We start from the raw sequence: 12,901 nt of genomic DNA, 5'->3' as shown, positions 1-12,901 counted from the left end.
ATATATATATATATATATATATATATATATATATATATTTAATTACTTAATGGTCATTCGCATAAAAACTTTCTTTTCAACTCGTATCGGCCTACACTTTTAATTAGATAAGGCCTTACACAGCAATGTGTGCATACACAATTACACTCTCGTTCATTAACTGACCAGAAAAAAAGGACCATCATTTATTTATTTTTCTACTATTATATGAAAACAGTTTTGTCTTGAGTACCCATTCTCTGTTGTGGTAAACTTTTTTTTTTAAGTATAAAAATCCTGCCTGTGCATAAACGCTATTGAAACAGGACTTTTATTATGAAGACGTACCTCTGAGTTGGCCATTTTGAATCGGAGCGCCTGTCGCTGTGTTAACGCGGCAGGCTCTGTGGCTGTAATATCCAGTACACTCAGTTGACTGACTGCAGCTGAAGTAGGAAAGTGAAGGTGGAGCTCTCCGGGGGTAGAGTCGGTAGAGTTTACAGAAGTGAAATCCCTGAAAAAACTGTATATGCGGAAATTATTAGTAAACATAACATGACTATATAACGGCGTCTGGATTATTTAAAATAGTGGGGAAAGCTTTAATTCGTTCACAAGCTTGTATTCACAATAGTAAGCGCTCGCGTTCCAGCTCTCTGTCAAACGTCTCGATATTGCCAGAGCCGCAGGAAGTGTAACTCCAGTTCACTGTAGAGAAAGTAAGTCTTAGCCTTGTTTCAGCAAAACTTTATTTTACTAATTCAGGAATGTTATCAAGCATATTTATCATTTAAACCTTAGAACAATTTTTATCGGAGAGAAATGCGTTAGTAGTCCTCCGTGATTTATTCGGTGTCTGTTTCTGTGACAACGGATACAATGAAAATGTTTTAAAGGACGTTATAAACGTCACAGGTTTATTATGTATCTATACTAAGTTTGTGTACTTTTTAATCCGTTTGGTTTATGAGCTTGCTGGTATTTTACAGTGAAGCCCACCCGCTGGCGGTTAAATTGAGTTGTCAGTTGGCAGTCTCGTGTGAGCAACAGTGTTTAACTGCCAATGGTTTATCTGCTCTGTTTATTCAGAAGCACGTTTGTATCTGATTTTACATCTCAAAGGCTTTTAAATGGAATTATGGTCTCAAAGTAATGAATAATTCATGTGTGTTTTGTCAAGGATATAGACTGCTGACAGTTTAATCCAAGTGCAGTTGACTTAAATGATCAGTAACTAGCAATTAACGTTGCTTTAGGTTACTTTGAACTATGTGAGTTTGCTAAATGGATGATTATTTCACTTTAGGCTACTGCTTTGTACAGATTTTTGCATAGTTTTCATTTTCTTCTGTTGTTGGACATTTAAATGTCCTACATGCTAACATTCCAGCCATCCACTAGATGTAGGTCTATACAGTTGCATTTCTCAGGATAAAGGTTCTTTCAAAGTGCTAAGCTGGCAAAGAGAATATCCAGGTTGTTATTGTCAACCTCAAGCCACAGCAACAGCTGTGCCTTTACTGACACTCAGGAGACTGGGAAACTTAAATCCCACTCATTGGATCCTGTACAGGGACGGATGGAGTGTCAGTTAGGAGGACACCCCCATGGTTTAAAGTGTATCTTTAAATTGTAGTTTCTTCAGTGCTTCAGGTTTTGTGCTTCTCTGGACAGCCGGAGGGTTTCTAGATTTATTATTGTTTTCCCAGATCAATTGTGAAATGCTGCCTGCTGCCAGACGGATGGCGACAGCTGCGGTGCTCTGCATGCTGGTTGAGTCTCTGGGTATGGCTTTGCATGATATCTTTTGAAATGACAAGGATCTTATTTCAGGGTAGTTTGACCAGTCTCCCATCCTGACAGAATTTTTATTGTGGTTAGAGAAGCACCTGGAGATTGATTATGGCGTAGTTTTTGTGAACAAGTACTTCCTCTTACAGGAATATTACCCTTGCAAGACTGCATGAAATTCCTTTCAGTTTTTCTCTGATTATAGACTGTTGCCCTAAGCCATTTTGTCCTTAGATTGATCAGTCTGCATCTGAACAGAACAATATTTCAGGCCTAAATTAGCGTGCATTTCACTGCACATGTGCTGCGTTCGTTTTCAAGCCCGTCCGTGCTGAGTAGCTAATTGATTGGTCTGCCTTTGATGGGCATCTCATGCCACGCCAAGTACGGTGGCAGAGCATGCGAAAGGGAGCACAAATGGTTGTAGTGAATGTGCAGCATTTTGGCAGTGTGTAAATACATTGTGTGTCATCCAAAAGGCCTCCGCTGCCTCATCCAGCTGGCAACAAGGCATGTGTAAAATCACTTGTTAATCCACAGAGGTCGTTTGTCTGTTCAATACAGTGCATGTGTAGCAGCAAAAACAGAATGCAGTTTTAGTTGTTTTAGTTGTCCAGGGTTTTCTAAGTTTAATTGGATTAGTCTACTCATGATTTGTCAAGCTTTCAAAGCTGATTACATGATTCAGCAGTATATTGTTATCATTACAACATGAACAAATTTGGGATGCACTGTATCGTATTGGTTATTGGAAGAGATTTTGTAATTTAATGTATTGGTTGATAATTTCCTAATAGCTAATTTTCTTTATTTTTACATTTAGATTACATTTGCCGCTCACTGAAAAACTTCACTTAAATCTTAAAAGTCACTAATAATGTAATGACCATTAAATTTAATCATTAAAAATAAATATCTATATTATATATTGTGATCATTTATTTTAATTAATGTTATTTCCAGTTCTCCACTGGTGTTTAAACTAATTTATATTAGTTGCATTGCTTTTATTTAGTTTGTATTTAAAAGTTGTCTCAATGACTGTGTGGTGGATTTGTTGTCTTAGACTCATAATATGCTTACTAACTGAGCTTTAATAAACCCTCACATATTTCTGTGTGTTCATCTTCATCAGCGACTTGCAGCTGAGAGATTTAACTAATAAAAATCCAGCGGACTGATTAGATTTGCATGGTTATTAGGGGTGTAAAGGTTCACAAAAGTCACGGTTTGGTTCGATACGATACAGTGGTATCACGGTTTTGTTGTTGTCAATTCAATCAATTGATGCCGAATTGCCGCTAATTCGAACGTGAAAGTAAAATGCACACAGGCATTAAGCTGTTTAAAAGTGAGGAAAAAAGGGAAAACTCTTAACGTACTGCCTCACCGTCACAACCCTACTGGAGTAGTGTGTTTTTGTTTGGGAATGGGAGAGGCAAAATATCACGTTGCCTGTTACGTTGTTTGGGCTGCCTTGTTAAGCACAGTGACACTGAGAACATTATATTTCACACACTGTAAGCTCTTTTATTTTCCAAATGTAATAGGATTAGTCCAACGAATCATTCGGTTTGTAAAACGGTTCAGTACGAATACGCGTATCGTTACACCCCTAATGGTTCTTTTTCGGTATGCCTGATGCATTAATATTGACGAGAAGTAGAAGTAAATTGCTTGCCTGGGTCTTAACTTTGACGTCTTTAAATGTACTATATTGTGCAACATCGGTGTGATGCTTTCCGTTGTTCACCTTCGACAAACTTCCTGCTAGTTTTACACTTTTATTTCCTCCCTGTGTCTGAGAGTCGTCTGTGCTGAGGTTAATCACAGGGGAAGTAGCTTATTTGAAATGCAATGATTGCAGAAACCACTGGTAATATTTTTACATAATATATTAAGTAGGATGTTTGTGAAAACTTGTAGCCGTACTGTTGTGCCTGAGAACAGAAGTATGGTTTTGCTAGCTGCAGGCGATCGTGTAGGTGATAACTCTGTGTCGAGCTGCGTACTGTGAGTTGGAGTGTTACCAGACCTGACTCCTCAGCTGGCATTTGAACTTGACTGTAACCTTGGCCGTCTGAGTTGTCTGGCTCTTCTCAGTGATGCTACTTTTTCATTCAATTGAGCAGCTGCTGGAATTTAGATTTATGGTGTTTTTGTCCATGGTAACAGTCTGTGAAAGCACTGTGAATGAAATGTATCATAGCCCAGATATTCTTTCTCTCTCTCCCTCGCTCTTTCTGTCTTTAATTTGGACTCACTTGTAGGGCTGCACGATTAATCAAATGTGATTGTCATGCACATCTTGTCAGTAAAGCCAGTTCTGTGATTAGTAGTAAATCTCCATCACCTGCTTTCAGATGGAGCAGCATTTACTACACAGAGCCGTAATTCTCTGGCAAGCTACCAAAAAAAATCACAGGCAATATAATCGTACGATTATGAAATCGAAGAAATCATTCACGATAATGACGGCTGTTTGCGTAGCTTCTCAGTGAACTACGGCTCTATGTAGTAAATGCTGCTCCACCTGAAAGCACATGAAAATACCACATTTAATAACACGTTTTTACTCCACTCACTTCACAACGTCAGCCGAGTGTTTGAAATAAATCCTTCTGTGAGATGATGTGGCTTCTTACACAGAATAAGGCATGCAACATATTTCATAGTATTCTAAGCAGTGATGAAGGCTATGTTGATTAGCATTGCATTATAGATATACTTTATTATAATGAAAATTATAATAAGAAGAACTCTGATAAACCACATATTGCCATAGTTGTTTGTTTATTAGTCACGTTGAATCAATGAAAGCATTTAAATCTTCTGTTTATTCAGCAACCACTATAGGGATTTCCTGGGTTTCTTCTGCAGGGCGTATCTGGAGTTTCCGTGCGAGAGTGCCCTCTGGTCTTCGGATTAGGGCTGCACGATATATCGTTTCAGCATCGATATCGCGATGTGGGCATCTGCGATAGTTACGATGTTTAGTATACTGACCGTTATATGTATACTGATCGTTTTCTTTGCTCACACACAGACATCGTGTCACCGGATGCGACATCTGTCGTGTCACACTGCCGCCATGCCAAAGTCTGTCTACACTGGACGCAACAAAGTGGCCTTTGCAAATCATCTGAACTGTGTGTCAGTATGTCATAAATAAAACGCAGCATCAGTTTACTGTTGGGGATTTGTCATCTCGCGCCGCGCCGCATCCAGTGTAGACAGCATCACTGATTAATGGGTTCATAGTATTTTGTCGCGTTGCGCCAAGCAGCTTGCGTCCAGTGTAGACACAGTGAGAGCCACGCAGATGCACGTGAACTCTGAATTCCGTTCACTTCTTGACATACACGTGAAATTGTCAAAATGCATGTCTCTGCAAGTATCCTTGTAAACACAGTTGCTTATGGATTAGGTGAAGGTAAACAATTGAGAAAGAAATGGATGTGTGAGAATTTTGTAGCTTTAACACAGATTTATTAGATTTAATTTATACAGTGAAGACTTTGCAGTGTTATTTAACATTTGATTATTCAATTTCTGTACCTGAATTAGGGCTGCATGATATTGTAACAATATAAAACGCACTAAGGAGTAATGAGCCGCTGGGTTCATGAATATTAATCACGGTGTCTGCGTTCGCATGAACTGATTTGCTGAACTCAAAAGAGGGATAATAATAAATGAGTGCCAGTCGTTTGCGCATTAGCTCCGCCCACTACTGGAGAAACCGGCATATCTTATGCTTATTCTTAAAAGCTGAATAATTCTAAATGAACTGTTATTTTTACAGAAAAATACAACAAAGAATATCATTTACATGTAGCGCGTCAGCTCCATACAATGTGACTCTCTCGCTCTCTCTCTCTCTCTCTCTCTTTCTTTGCGTGTGTGTGAGAAACAGTGCTCCCAGCACACAACAGCAAGTCGTGCGCCTTCACACTAGAGTTTACGGTACGTCAAATACAGGTACACTGCGCATCCATCGAGATTAATTGAAAAATAGCACAGATCGCTTGACGGAGAGCGAAACTCTGAAACGCTCAGTCAGAGTGTTCGGCGAGTGTAAATATATCTAGGCTAAACTTATACTTAGCCTCCAACTCACACACTGGCGAGTAAAATCTGAGAATTTATTAGCCATTGGCTAATATTAGTCATCATTTAGTCGCCAGAGTGAAGATTTAGTCGCATATGCGAGTGATTTACTCGCAATGTAGAGGGTTGAGATGACTTGAATAGCTCTGTTTGGAAAAAAATTATAATTAGGGTAAACGTACCTATTAAGCTCACCAAAATCTACATTGAGACATTTTTAGTGCACAAGATATTGGTTTCAGTACAAAAAGTTAGGTTAAAATAAAAGATTAATCTCTCACACAAAAATATTTAATTTTATTCTAAATGACAAAAGCATTTCAATTAAGATGTACATCATTAAATGCAAAAAGTCCGGCTGTGCTTAACTGTACCCTTTAAGCACACCCCTGTTCCCATTAAGCTCACATAATGTTTTATTAAAAATTCTTGTTTATTTTAAACAACCTTTTTAAAGAATAATTGATTTTTTTTTTGTACAAAGTCAATCACACAAAAAAAAAAAACAGAACACAAAAATCAAGCAACAAGGCATTCAATTTGATCAGTTAGCTATATATTCATAATGAAATGTCATTTAAGCACATTGCAACATCTAGACCAGTCCATGTTCAGCTAAGTAACACAAATTCAAAAATCAAATGGATGTCAACTTATCTATAGTCTCTTAAGGCTGGAATACACTACACAATTTTTGCCCCAATTTTCCACTGATTTACAGTGTGGAGAAGTTCACAGTAGTTGCCAAAGGTCAGAGCCGGTCTGTAGATTTGAGTTGACAGAATCTATAGAAAATCAATTAACTTAACTTTAAGTGATAACCATCAGTTAATATTTAAAGTCTGTTTATGAAGTATTTACATTGACGTACAATGTGGAAGAGCTTAAAGAGAGCACACTGAGCTTAATGGGAGCAGTAATAATAATAAATAAAGCAGTAAATAATAAATTTCATGTAATATTTATTAAAATGACAAGATTTTGCAAAATAAATAATCTAGGTCATGTAATAAGTTCATACATATTTTATTATGAACAACTACTATTAACAATCTATGAAATTATACTTTTTCTTATTGATGTTTACTACTATGATTTTCATAGTAGTTTACCCTTTAAGATCACCTTAAAATAATATGAAATCTTTAAAAAATACAGCAGTTTAAAACCACAGACCAGCAATAAACTATCAATTTATAATATTATAGATGTAAAAGTACAAGCCAGTAATGCCTGTGAAGTAATATATTAGCGTATCACAAAATCTTATACAGCTAGTCAGCTAACTGTGTTCTGTAGCATCTGCGCTATGTTGCTAAAACTATCTTTTGGATCTAACTGTAATTATTTCCCACATCCAAGTTCCAGGTTATAATCTGCAAAAGTCTAATCTCTTAATTTTACAATAAGTAGTGAAATTTACCAAAAATAAAGGCTTAAATATCTTAAAAATGCACATTTAAGGGGCTCCTCTTTTGGTGAAAGTTTTCAGACAGCTTTCACAATGGCCGCCAAATATTGTGAACACATGGAGACCCATATCTCAGTGTGCAATGATCTGACTGATTTGAAATTACAGGAGGAAATTACATGTAGTAACAAACAAATCAATTTGTTAAGACATCAAGTATGATAATACATTATTTTTTCTTTTTATAATCTGAGCTCAAATATGGAAGTGTGCTTAATGGGTACGTGAGCTTAATAGGTATGTTTACACTAATGATTGGGGTGATTTTGTAGGTGAGTAAATACTTGCAGAGATATGCATTTTGGCATAGTTTCACACGTATGTGTCATTTCAGGCACAAATAGTAGTGGAAGTGAACGGAATTCAGAGTTCACGTGCATCTGCATGGCTCTCACGGTTGTGACTAGAAGGGATACAGCAAAAACCGGAAGCTAACAATAAATTGAATTTTCTATCTATTAGATTGTGTTTTATTTACGTCTGCACCTACCCCAACCCTAACCCTACCCCTTACAATAATGCAAATATAGTAATTATTGTTGTACAGTGTGAGAAAAATTACGCTATATTGATGTGCGCATGCCCAGTAGTTTTGGTGTATCCCTTCTAGCCTTAACCGGCTCTCACCGTGTCTACACCGGACGCGAGCGGCACGGCGCGACGCGACAAAATGCAATAGAACCCATAATCAGTGATGCTGTGTGACTGATTACACTTTTCGCTTCGCTTTTCGGCAAAATTCGCCGTTTTGAATCAAAATATGTTAGTCGCTTTTTGGCGAAATTCGCCGTTTTGAATGAAAATGTCATTTATGTGAATCGTCTAGATCCGAAGAGAGAGAGAGAGAGATTGCAAGCTCGTAGACAGGACTGTGTTCGACCAAAATCCTTTTTTCGGTTCGACTTGAAGCAGCAATGCGCAGACCAATCACTGTATGACATCCAAGCACTGCGAGAGCTACAGTGAGCAGATGGCTCCGTGTGCTTTCGAATCTGCACGGTCTGCGCGCTGCTGCTTCAAATCGAACACACTTCATCTCACAGCCAGTCCGTTTTGACGGCACACTTACGCTCACATCCGCATGTAAACATGTCATCGGCGTGGAAGTTCTTCATTGTGCGTTAAACAGACACAAAGTTCGCAATTTATAATACAATATTGACTGTTTTTGCTCAAGTTCGCTGACCAAGTTTCAATCAAAGCCACAGCAGAACTATTTTGTGTCTCCAAGCAACACAGCGGTGTTTCGATACTGAATGAATCCACGTTTTTGAACGAATCAAGTGAGTCAATGATTCAGTAACCCATTCATAAAGACAGTAGTCACTTTCCTCATTTTTGAACGAATCAGCCGTTTAATGACTCGCTCATTAAAACTAGGGGTCGACTGATTATCGGCGCCGATATTAAGCATTTTTATGATTATCTATATCGGTCATTTTCAAAACAGTGATCACGCATCAGTTGTCTCTCTACGGTAAGGCAGCAGCAGATGTTGCTTAAGTTGCAATAAATCACAATCCATTAACAATACACTGAAGTTGCAAAACACCTCAATATTATCTATGATTTCCGTGATGCGGAAAACGTGGCGGTGGGCGGAATCCAGTCATATAAATGGAATTTATGTATGACGCGGAATGTCACGGAATTTGTCAAAGTTTGGATGAATTAATCAAAAGTAGGTCAGTACACTTTTTCAGTACACGGCCCTACTTTGGATGGAGATTTACTACTGATCACAGAACCGTGCTTCACTGAAAGATACACATGACAATCGCATCTTCTGTCTAATCGCTATTTTGATTTAATTTAAATTTATCGTGCAGCCCTACTCACTTGTTGAAATGTATGTAACCTGGTCCTTGCTTCACTGTTTATTTGTTGCTATCTATTTATCTGGAGAGGAAGTTTAGCCAAATACCAAATGCTTTTTTTCTTTGACACCAAGAAACAATGAATTTGTTCAAGAAGACTCCATGACCCAGATATGTTTTCTGATGGAGTCACTCGACAATCCAAAATAGATACAAAGCTAATAACAGGTTTAACCCATTTTTTTTTTTTTTTGCAACAAATGCTAGTGCACTAGGGTGAATAATTTAGTGTTTTCTTATTTTTAAGCTAGTAGTTTTTCAACATACCATAGAGTCATGACTATTACATATGAGCCCATAATGAGCTCAAAAGGTTTGTGAGTGTGTCACAAACCTACAGCCTTTCTTTGTAATTTAGGCTGCATGATTTGGGAGTAAAATCAAACTGCTTTTTTCCTGATAAAAATTGTGATTTAAACTTTAGAGTTTTGTGAAGTTTGTGATTACAACAATATAACTATAAAATAACAGCAATAATATTATTATTATTTTTTTTATGTTTGTTCTTATTACTAAGTAAAAATATTACAAATATTACTATTATATTTTACTGTAAAATAAAAAATAAAATGTTTAAGAAAAATATTATAAATAATTCTATTTTGCAGCACAACTGTAAAATTACAATACTAATATTTATGACTGTCTTAATATGTTAATTTTCAAACGTTAAACCATTTTATTTTGGATGACAACAGCTTGTTTGTAAGTGCTTTTCATTAATTATACCTGAATTATAAAAACCCAAACTAAGAGTAGATGCAGAGGTTATTTTGTGTGGCATTTTACTGTGAACTGAGGCGCTCTAAGATGCTGCATCATGAGCTGCTTGTGTGTAAAAGAACATAGTGCCACACTTTACTCTGAAACACGATTTTCTTATTTCTTTAATTAAATCACATCCTCTGCAATTTGATAATCATACTAAAATTACAATTCTTGGTCTTATTTTGATTAATCATGCATTCCTATTTGTAAGACAGTCAGGAAAGGCTTAAATTACGCTCGAAGAGCAGTGAAGACCCTCTCTCCCCATGTACTCTGCGACATGAATCTTTGTATTTTAGTGCCTTTAAGATGTTGAGATCATAGAACAGAAGTGCTATTCAGACCATAATCCGGCTGTAAGAAGAATTGTACGCCTCCGAGGCCTACACACTTTATGACAAGCTGCGGAGACTGTATCTGAATACCAAACCCCCATCGGTTTACGCACTGAGGCTGTTTTGTGTTTTTCACACTCTTTTCCTATGCCCGATAATCCAAAATGCCAAGAACATTGGCTAGATGAAGCTTTTCGTACTTAAGTGAAGAGAAGCCATTATCTGAATGATCTAAATTTCTTCAGACACTATAAACATTCATACTGTTAGGAGTAGGACCAGAGGTTCATCTGTGGTGTTTGAATGGGATGCGTTGTTTTGGAAGTGTTGCTCCACCCGTCATGACCCTATTGAGCACAGTGTTACGGCAGAGGAAGCAAGGCAGCCATTGTGGCAGTGTTTATGTTGCCCTGCCTCTTGCCACATTGCCCGCCCACCAATGCCCATGTAGGGGCAAAAATCAACCAGCCTCCTTCAAGCCTCAGTCACATTTCCTGCAGCCCGAGGGAGGCACAGTTCTCTTAACCCAATTTTAGGTTTGCTGTCCTCCACAGTCAAAACAGAGAGGTCTTTAAATCTGGATGAAACCATGAGGTCTCGCCCTGTGGTGTCTCTGTTATGTTATATAGGGTGGAGCAGCCCTTGTGCCTTTTACCCTTTTATGCTCTTTACAAGTCTCTTGGTTGAAGAAATCAAAGCCTTTTATTATAACAGGCCCTTTAGTCTGTTGATGCAGAATATCACATCTGATGGTGTGTGTTCTTTAAAGAAGCATGTTTGAGTGCAGCTCACTGACCTTTCTGTACTAGGCTGGCACTAAATATTGTATTGTGCTTTAGACCACCTTGTGTTGTTAGAAAGCTTTAGAATCAAGTTGTATCTACAAACACAAATTCTACTACAGTTATGGAGCGGATTTGAAAAGCATCATTTAAAAATGTTATACAATTTGGGTTACAGTATGTGAAATTATATGCTGTTTAATTTAGGAGTCGAGGACGTGTAGGTGTTCTGACAAAAAATATGAGGGTGTAGTGTAATTATCTAAAATAGACATGGCTGGCAAAGCTAAAGACACAGCATCCATGACAACGAGTAACAGAAAGCCCTATAAAATCTGTTAATTTTTTTCCCCCAAAATTCTTTTACATTAAAATTTTTCTGGATTAATGGTTTAAATAAATTGTAATAATCAAAAAGCAAGTCTAATCCAGGGCTCCAGGCTGTGACCAAATGGCACTGGCGCGACCACTGCATTGTTCAACTCGCGTTGCCATTTCTGTTGCATATGAGAAACATCAGACGGCAAACGAAACAAAAGCGTAACAAAATCCCGCTACTCGTTTCAGCTGTGCAGCACGGACCGTTTAACAGCTCGGACCGTGACACAAACATACTTTGCTGTGAGTCAGAACAGCTTTACTCGGGAACCAAAGTTGATTTCGCGGCACTGTTACCGCACAGCGCTGCGAGATCCAGTGAGAAGCGTTTGAATTCGCAGCAGAATGAATAAGGTTGCTACGAGATGTACATAGTGAGAATCATTCAAATTCTGCACAGAAATCTCTGTTACAAACAGATCAGATGGCGCTGACGTAGAAAACCATAAGCTGTAACGCTAACTATAACCATGGTGTTGTGGCAGAAATTAGGGGTGCAACGGTTCAACTTACTCACGGTTCTGTTTGTATCACGGTTTTAGGTCAAATAAAAATAAAGAAAATAAGAACAAATAATCTAACTACAAGCAACAGCACAAATAAATAAACAGTGAAAAAAGATACAAATAAAATAAACAGTGCTTTTCAGTATTTTTAGGTAGGTCTAACATAGTTTTTAGGTAATGTAAAATAACATTGCATATTTGACTGTATAAATTAAAGATTAATCCTTATTAAAGTTACAAAAGTTATTCAATCAAGGGCAGTGAGAGATTTCCGTGTTGTTGCTGTTTGATTAACATTAAGAAAGTGCTGTCACTTAAGAGAACGCACTGATCCAGTGCACTGATACTGTACGTTCAGCCGACTATGTCTGCTAGGATACTTACCAAGACGGGCATTTTGACATAATTTTTGTGTGAATTTGTCCATTCAAACACAATACTTCAAAGAGAGCTTAATATTTGCGCTCGTTCTGAGACGCGGGTTCACGCGCTTCGGATGAGCGCACACAGATTTTCTCACTGTTCGAATGTTATTACATTATTCATTTCAGGGTTTGTACAACCTTTTGAGAGAGAAATTCAAGCAATTTTCAGTGGCTTCCAAGCATTTCACACAACTGTTGCCAGCACTTTAATGCTCCAAAATGATCCAATTTGAATGTTTTTTTCAATGGGATGACCAAAATATACTGCGGTGAACAAACATTATGTAAAATTAAAAAATACATCAAATCACCATTAGGCTATAACCAGATAGCAGCAGTGGAGCACTTATTGGCTTATTAGTCATTCGTACTTTTTCCTTTATATTTTTAAATTATAAAATAACAATTATAAAATCACTATTATAAAATATCAAATCTTCAAGAAATCAGATTTGATCAGTTTTGCTCTTTTTTTGTGT

At 37.4% G+C, this 12,901-nt stretch overlaps 1 protein-coding gene across 4 annotated transcripts in view; it reads left to right on the top strand.

The window, feature by feature from the left end:
- The first annotated feature begins 355 nt into the window (after nucleotides 1-355).
- The window catches only part of LOC107698352 (protein FAM49A-like), a 28,903-nt gene continuing 16,357 nt past the window's right edge, over nucleotides 356-12,901 (top strand). The window contains exon 1 of one of the 4 annotated variants that reach the window (XM_016499314.1): nucleotides 356-523. The gene's annotated coding sequence lies outside the window, so the exon portion shown is untranslated. Of the gene's footprint in view, nucleotides 699-12,901 lie in introns of all 4 variants that reach the window. The other 3 variants (XM_016499315.1, XM_016499317.1, XM_016499318.1) reach the window with 3 other exon arrangements.

The sequence above is a fragment of the Sinocyclocheilus anshuiensis genome, unplaced genomic scaffold (assembly GCF_001515605.1).
Source record: "Sinocyclocheilus anshuiensis isolate Anshui unplaced genomic scaffold, SAMN03320099.WGS_v1.1 scaffold1746, whole genome shotgun sequence".
NCBI classification, from domain to species: domain Eukaryota; kingdom Metazoa; phylum Chordata; class Actinopteri; order Cypriniformes; family Cyprinidae; genus Sinocyclocheilus; species Sinocyclocheilus anshuiensis.
The sequence above is the reverse complement of the archived record's forward strand: the minus strand, read 5'-3'. Positions and strand labels throughout refer to the sequence as shown.